At 43.0% G+C, this 8,180-nt stretch overlaps 1 gene segment (V, D, J or C); it reads right to left on the bottom strand.

Annotated features, from left to right (window-relative positions):
- Positions 1-818: 818 nt before the first annotated feature.
- LOC309330932 (immunoglobulin lambda variable 8-61-like) lies at positions 819-3,528 on the bottom strand. The segment is given in 2 exons: positions 3,441-3,528; positions 819-1,299 (listed from the first exon to the last, which is right to left on the bottom strand).
- Positions 3,529-8,180: the final 4,652 nt, after the last annotated feature.

Genomic DNA, 8,180 nt, shown 5'->3' with positions numbered 1-8,180 from the left:
AAGTTCAGCTGATTGACTTTTTCCTTCTTCATCTTTTTCCTTTTCTTTTGGAGGACCTTCCTTGCCTACAGTCATACGCAGATTACAATCCCTCATGATGGAATCTCCCATCCAGTCAAATAGGAATCCAAGTCAAAATGTTACCAGCTGCCACTGCCATTTTTAGCCATTTCCCCCAACCTTCCACTTTCTGCATGACGCACCCACAGTGCTTCCCCAATCCAATTCTCCCCCCTCCTCCAGTGTGAGGGGGAAGGCTCTAGTTCAAAGCAGGAAATTCTATTTATCTTTTTCTGTTGTTGATTTAGGGCAACTCTAATTTATTCATATAAACAATATCTCTATGACACCCCATGACTGAAGTTCTCTAGGCAGCGTGCATAAGTATGTCTAAAATACAAATATAAACAAAAAAGAGGCACTTACAATATAAAACATTGCACAGCACGGTTTACCCAATAACTGAACCGCAGAGAGAATTTAGAAGCAAACCAATACTTAGGACTAGATGGGTAAAGAAAAAGCGGTTTATATGCGTTGTATATGCAACATAACACTGGGCCACCAGATGACGCTGTGGAGTCCTGTTTTCCTTTATCTGTTTTCTCTGTTTAAATTTACAACACATTTCTCTGAAACGCTTCCTTGATGTTTCTCCATCCAGCCAAAGTGGAAAGGGCAACAGTGACACCTACTGGGTGCCCAGGGGTGATGGTCAAGGACCTTCCATTCCCTGTCTAGACCCAAAGAAATGGGCTGGAACAGCAGACAGTCTGGTGCCGGCGGTGCACACGGGTTCAGAATGAGTGCTTGATAAATGGCAGGCTTCTCTGAACCTCCCTGCAGAAACTGTGCAAGGATGCATGCTCAATAAACCATTCACTATGCAAACAAACAGAGGCTACAATAAAGGAATTCAGATTCTGTTGACGTACATAGAGAGCAAAGGAGAGGAGGTTTTTGTCTCACTTCCCCGTCTGAATGAAGCACTGTGTCACTGACTCCCAGTCCACACAGCACAGTAATAAGCAGCTTCATCTTCCAGAAGGGCCCCCGTGATGGTCAGGGACATTACATTCCCGGATCTAGAACCAGAGAAACGGGCTGGAACGTCAGACGGCCGGGTGCTGGTGGAGCGCATCATCAGTCGGGGTTTACTCTCAGGTTTCTTCTGCACCCAAAAAGGGTAGTTGCTGTCACCGATGTTTCCACTGTCAAACCTGCAAGACATGGTGACCGTCCCACCTGGTGCCACAAATTCAGGGTCCTTCAAAGTCTGTAGCTGCTGGACACTGGGACCTGGAAGGAAGCAAGGCAGGGAACTGCTCAGCACATTAATCAACATCAAACATTGTGCAAAGTGCAGGGTTTTAGATAACAGAAGGCGCCTGCTTTTATTTCCACTCAGATTTGTCCCCATTCACCCAATGAATTTCCCTCACCAATGATGGAGATCAGGAATGTGATGAGAAACAAGGCCATGATGGCGAAAGCTGCTGGGCTGGATTTTCTAAAGCAAAAGGAGATCCCATTGGCCTCGGCCCCATCCCTCTTAAATCCCCGCAGGTCAGGGGAGCAGCCCCTTCATGCAAATATCTAGCTCCTTAACTACTGTAGAGGACTAACATAAAAAGCAGCTGTCAACTCCTGGTCATGCTGTGTTCAGGGACCTGGAACTGGCAAGCTGGATTCAGAGTTTAAGCTTAGAAGGTGGTACGGTTTGGGGGTTCTTTTGCATTATTTTATTTTATAGGTCCCCACTTACACACAGTGGCAGGAAGCCTCCTTTTCTTCATGGTATAAATCCTGGGATGGACTAGTCTGTGTTTAGTCCAAGGCATTAAAAAGCATCCTGGCCTGATTGCAGGAATGGATCTGCAGCAAACATTTCAGCTCATGCCAAGTCTGGGATACAATGGCTGCTTTTGCTAAAAAAATAATTCCCTGGACCAAGGGGTCGGGATGGGGAGAAACCCTTGAATTCAGTGAAGATGTTAAGGTTCAACACCTAATTCTGATTTATAATGTTTTGTTTTTTGTTTGTCCCAGTGATAGCACTGGTTGGAATATATGAAGCCCTAGTACAGAAAGCTTGGCACCATGTTCTAATCCACTGAGCCTCTTGGGCTTGCTGATCAGAAGGTCGGCGGTTTGAATCCCCATGACGGAGTGAGCTCCCTTTGCTCTGCCCCAGCTCCTGCCAACCTAGCACTTTGAAAGCACACCAGTGCAAGTAGATAAACAGGTACCACTGTGGCAGAAAGGTAAACGGCGTTTCTATGCACCCTGGCTTTCGTCACGGTGTCCCGTTGTGCCAGAAGCGGTTTAGTCCTGCTGGCCACATGACCTGGAAGCATGTATATGGACAAATGCTGTCTCCCTCATCCTGAAAGCGAGATGCGTGCCGCAACCCCATAGTCGCCAAAGTGTTCTCCACTGTTTAGAGTGCATTCTCCAAAGTAGCCCAACACTCATCAGGGATTAGGTGAAAGGTATACCAGGGCAAAGCATCCCTCTGAACATTCAGATCCTGCCCCTCTCCTTTGAGACATTGAGCCCTGCCTTTGGTGGTAGTAAGTAATAGCAGCCCTGTTTAGGGAAACTTCAGTTTGAATCCCCGCTACGGGGTGAGTTCCCATTGCTCGGTTCCTGCTCCTGCCAACCTAGCAGTTCAAAAGCACATCAAAGAGCAAGTAGATAAATAGGTACCACTCCGGCGGGAAGCTAAACGGCATTTTTATGCGCTGCTCTGGTTCACTAAAAGCGGCTTAGTCATGCTGGCCACGACCCGGAAGCTGTATGCCGGCTCCCTTGGCCAATAAAGCGAGATGAGCGCCACAACCCCAGAGTTGGCCACAACTGGACCTAATGGTCAGGGGTCCCTTTACCTTTACCTTTAATGCAGGATTTTAAAACACAGTGATGGTACAGACATCACTGAAACTTTGAAAGGCAGTTCAGATTCTGTTGATGCACCAAGGGAGCAAAGGAGAAGTTTTTGTCTCACTTCCCCATCTGAATGAAGCACTGTGTCACTGACTCCCAATCCACACAGCACAGTAATAAGCAGCTTCATCTTCCAGAAGGGCCCCCGTGATGGTCAGGGACATCACATTCCCCGATCGAGAGCCAGAGAAACGGGCTGGAACGTCAGACGGTCGGGTGCTGGTGTAGTAGATCAGTGTCCAGGGTTTACTCTCAGGTTTCTTCTGTACCCACAAAGGGTAGTTGCCATCACCAATGTTTCCACTGTCAAACCTGCAAGACATGGTAACCGTCCCACCTGGTGCCACAAATTCTGTGTCCTTCAAAGTCTGTAGCTGCTGGACACTGGGACCTGGAAGGAAACAAGGCAGGGAAATGCTTAGCACATTAATCTACATCAAACATTTTGCTTCATATCAGATTTGTTTCCCATCCACCCAATGAATCTCCCTCACCAATGATGGACGCCAGGATTGTGAAGAGGAGCAAGCCCCAGGCCATTGTGAGGAAATCTATGGACTGGGTTTTTCTAAAGAGAAAAGAGATCCCATTGGCATATGCCAGCCTCTCTTAAATCCCCAGAGGTCAGGGGAGCAGCCCCTTCATGCAAATGGGTAGCTCCTTAACTACTGTGTCTCAATCTTGAAGGTCTAGCACAGAACAAGCAGCAGCCATCTGTTGGTCATGGTATCAGGGAGCTGGGAATCTGAGAAGTAAAGATCTGGATTCGGGAAAATCTTTCGCAGATTCAGTTTTCCTTCTTTTTCTTTTTCTTTTTCTTTTCTATTAGAGGACCTTCCTTGCATACAGCCATACTTAGATTAGAATCCCTCACAATCGAATCCACCATCCAGTCAAATATGAATCCACGTCAAAATTTTGCTACTGCCATTTTTAGCCATTTCCCCAAGCTTCCACTTTCTGCATGACGCACCCACAGGGCTTCCCCAATCCAATTCTCCCCCCTCCTCCAGTGTGAGGGGGAAGGCTCTAGTTCACAGCAGGAAAATCTATTTATCTTTTTCTGTTGTTGATTTAGGACAACTCTAATTTATTCATATAAACAATATCTCTACGACACCCCATGACTGAAGTTCTCTAGGCAGCGGGCATAAGAATATCTAGGATACAACTCTAAACTATAAAGAGGCACTCACAATATAAAATATTGCACAGCACAATTTAAGCAATAACTGAACCACAGAGAGAGTTTTGAAGCAAACCAATACTTAGGACTCAGCTAGATTGATATAGAAAAAGTGGTTTATATGTCTTGTATATGTGATATAACATTATGCAGCCAAAAGGCAATGTGGAGCCTCGTTTTCCACTACTGTTTTCTCTGTTTAAATTTACAACACATTTACTGCATCTGAAATGCTTCCTTGATGTGTCTCCATCCAGCCAAGGTTAAAAGGGCAACAGTGACATCTACTGGATGCCCAGGGGTCAAGGACCTTCCATTCCCTGATCTAGCCCCAGAGAAATGGGCTGGTACAGCAGACGGTCTGGTGCCTGCGGTGCACACAGGTTCAAAATGAGTGCTTGATAAATGGCAGGCTTCTCTGTTTTTTTTTAATAAATTTTTATTAAGATTTTAAGTTTTACAAAGAGAGAAATTTTACAAAGAGAGAAATAGAAAAATAGAAAAATAGAAAAAATTCCATTTAAACAAACAAACAAAAAACAATACATAAGAACAAACATCATCACAGAAAACAAAAGACAAAAAAAAAATCAAACCTTTACATAACTTTCTTTCCTTTGCTTGTTTCCATTACCTCCTCACACCTCCCTTTTTTGTATTCTAGTTCAGTTAGATATTTCAGCAAATCCTTTCCAGCTTTGTTTTTATCCTAATAATTTATCTTAATATACTGTAATTTTACATTCTCATCTTTCACCAATTAACAATCCATTTTTACTTAATCCTTTATATCATTTGTGCTAAAACCACATTACTTCATTCCAACATCCTTCTAACATTCCTTAATTTTACAATGTTTCTGTAGATAAACTTTAAATTTCTTCCGATCTTTTTCCACCAACTCTTCACCTTGGTCTCGGATTCTGCCAGTCATTTCCGCCAGTTCCATATAATCCATCACCTTCATCTGCCATTCTTCCCGGGTGGGTAAATCTTGTGTCTTCCAATACTTTGCAATAAGTATTCTTGCTGCTGTTGTGGCATACATAAAGAAAGTTCTATCCTTCTTTAACACCAATTGGCCGACCATGCCCAGGAGAAAGGCCTCTGGTTTCTTCTGAAAGGTATATTTAAATACCTTTTTCAATTCATTATAGATAATCTCCCAGAAAGTCTTAATCCTTGGGCACGTCCACCAAAGGTGAAAGAATGTACCTTCAGTCTCTTTACATTTCCAACATTTATTATCAGGCAAATGATAAATTTTTGCAAGCTTGGCTGGTGTCATGTACCACCTGTAAATCATTTTCATTAAATTCTCTCTTAAGGCATTACATGCCGTAAACTTAATACCTGTGGTCCATAACTGTTCCCAGTCAGCCATCATAATATTATGTCCAACATCTTGTGCCCATTTTATCATGGCAGATTTCACCATTTCATCCTGAGTGTTCCATTTCAACAGCAAGTTATACATTCTTGACAAGTTCTTAATTTTAGGATCTAACAGTTCCGTTTCCAATTTTGATTTCTCCACCTGAAAGCCAATTTTCTTATCCAAATTGTAAGCCTCCACTATTTGGTAATAATGAAGCCAATCGCGTACTTTGTTTTTTAGTTTTTCAAAACTCTGCAATTTTAATCTGTCTCAATGGCAGGCTTCTCTGAACCTCCCTCAATAAACCCTCCACCATGCAAACAAACAGAGGCTACAGCAGGGAGTTCAGATTCTGTTGATGTACAGAGAGAGCAAAGGAGAGGAGGTTTTTGTCTCACTTCCCCGTCTGAATGAAGCATAGTGCCAGTGACTCCCAGTCCAGACAGCACAGTAATAAGCAGCTTCATCTTCCAGAAGGGCCCCCGTGATGGTCAGGGACATCACATTCCCCGATCGAGACCCAGAGAAACGGGCTGGAACATCAGGCGGTCTGTTTCTGGTGGTGTACATCATCAGTCGATGTTTACTCTCAGGTTTTTTCTGCACCCACATAGGCTGGTTGCTGTCACCGATGCTCCCGCTGTCCAATCGGCAAGACATGGTGACCGTCCCACCCGGAGCCACAAATTCTGGATCCTTCAAGTTCTGTAGCTGCTGGACACTGGGACCTGGAAGGGAACAAGCCATTTCACTGTTTGGCAGATTAATTTACAATGTAGCATCACCAAATGTCCTGCAAGCTGTAGGGTTTTAGAGCGAAGAGGACGCCTGTCTTTGCTTCATAGAAAATGTATCCCATCCAAAAAGTTAAATTCCCTTACCAATGAGGGACAGCAGGATTGAGAAGAGAAGCATAATGGGGAAATCTGCTGGGCTAGTTTTCTCTGAAGGAAAAGAAGATCTCATTGACAACTGCAAAGCATCTGTTAAATCCCCAGAGGTCAAGGGAGGAGCCCCTTTCATGCAAATGTGTAATTCCTTAACTATAGTCCCTAGATGCTGGAGGACTAGCTCAGAAAAAGCAACTGCAGTCTTGCTGGTTCAGACACCTGGGAATCTGAGGAGTGGGAATCTGAATTCAGGGACTAAGTTTTCATTTTAGAGCTCTTTCCTTTCGAACAGCATAAAGCCGGCTTGTATTTTTCTTTCCGGCACCCCTTGCCCTGCCAATCTCTTTTTTTTTTTTTTAATAAAATATTTATTAAAGTTTTACAAAAAGACAAATACATACATACAACAAAGAAAAAGAAAACCCACATAGCCAAAAATGCAGAAAAAATACACAAAAAAGAAAATACACAAAACAGTCATCAAAAAGAATAATAAAAAACATAAAAAAGAAAAATCCAATTTTTAGCTTCATACTTATTTAACCCTCTTTCTTGACTTCCTCACACCTCCCTTTTTTGTGTTCCCCTTTGCCCAATCAAATTCAGCAAATCCTTACCCTCTTTCAAATCTCATTGATAATTATATAATTCAACCTATTATGTCTCCGATCTTTCTCCTTATAACTTAATCACTTATACCATATTGTTTAAGTTTGACATAATATAACTCTAGTCTTTCACCCTTTTTTTTAGTTCATTTTTGCATACTCTTTCTAACTTTGTCACTAATGCCATATTATTTTTATATCCAACATCATTTAAACATTCATAGATTTTGCAATGTTTCTGCAGATAGTCTTTAAACTTCTTCCAATCCTCTTCCACCGACTCTTCTCCCAGGTCTCGGATTCTGCCAGTCATTTCTGCCATCTCCATATAGTCTATTACTTGCATCTGCCATTCTTCCAAGTTGGGCAAATCTTGTGTCTTCCAATGCTTTGCGATGAGTATTCTTGCTGCTGTTGTTGCATACATAAAAAATGTTCTATCTTTCTTTGGCACCAATTGGCCGACCATGCCCAGGAGAAAGGCCTCTGGTTTCTTAAGGAAGGTATATTTAAATACCTTTTCCAGTTCATTATAGATCATTTCCCAGAAAACCTTAATCTTTGGGCACGTCCACCAAAGGTGAAAGAATGTACATTTATTATCAGGCAAGTGATAGATTTTTGCAAGCTTGACTGGGGTCATTACCCTGCCAATCTCATATAAATCATTGGGGTGGTCTAGTTTCTGCTTAGCCCAAGGCATTTGCAGAATGAATCTGAGACAAAAGAACTCAGGTCACACACCATCTCTGAAATGTCTCCTGAGTTAGCTAAAAACAAAACAAAACTGGGACCAGAGGTTCAGGCTCAGTTCATTAATGCATTGAATGCTGTCAGAGTTTAGCCCCCAAACCTGTTTTTGTTCCTAGGGTAGCACCAGAAAATAGGAAGCCATGGGGGAAACATATTTTGAACTTATTTAGACTGTATTTGCCTAAGGAACCATATGTAGCCCAACATTAGGGAGAACATCTACCAGGGCAAGTGTCCTTCAACCTTGGCACCTCGGCTTTGAGAGCAGAGAAAGGGTTTGCAGCATGGAAGATGGAGACTTGGATCCAGGTCAGGGAAGAAGCATGAGAGCTGAGGGGTGGTCTGTTCCAGTAACACTATAGACCCCTTTTGCTGTGGAGTAATACACACACAAACAGTGCCTCTCCTTGTCGCTGACA

This window comes from Podarcis erhardii (assembly GCF_964252035.2).
Source record: "Podarcis erhardii genome assembly, chromosome: 15".
Classification (NCBI taxonomy): domain Eukaryota; kingdom Metazoa; phylum Chordata; class Lepidosauria; order Squamata; family Lacertidae; genus Podarcis; species Podarcis erhardii.
The sequence above is the reverse complement of the archived record's forward strand: the minus strand, read 5'-3'. Positions and strand labels throughout refer to the sequence as shown.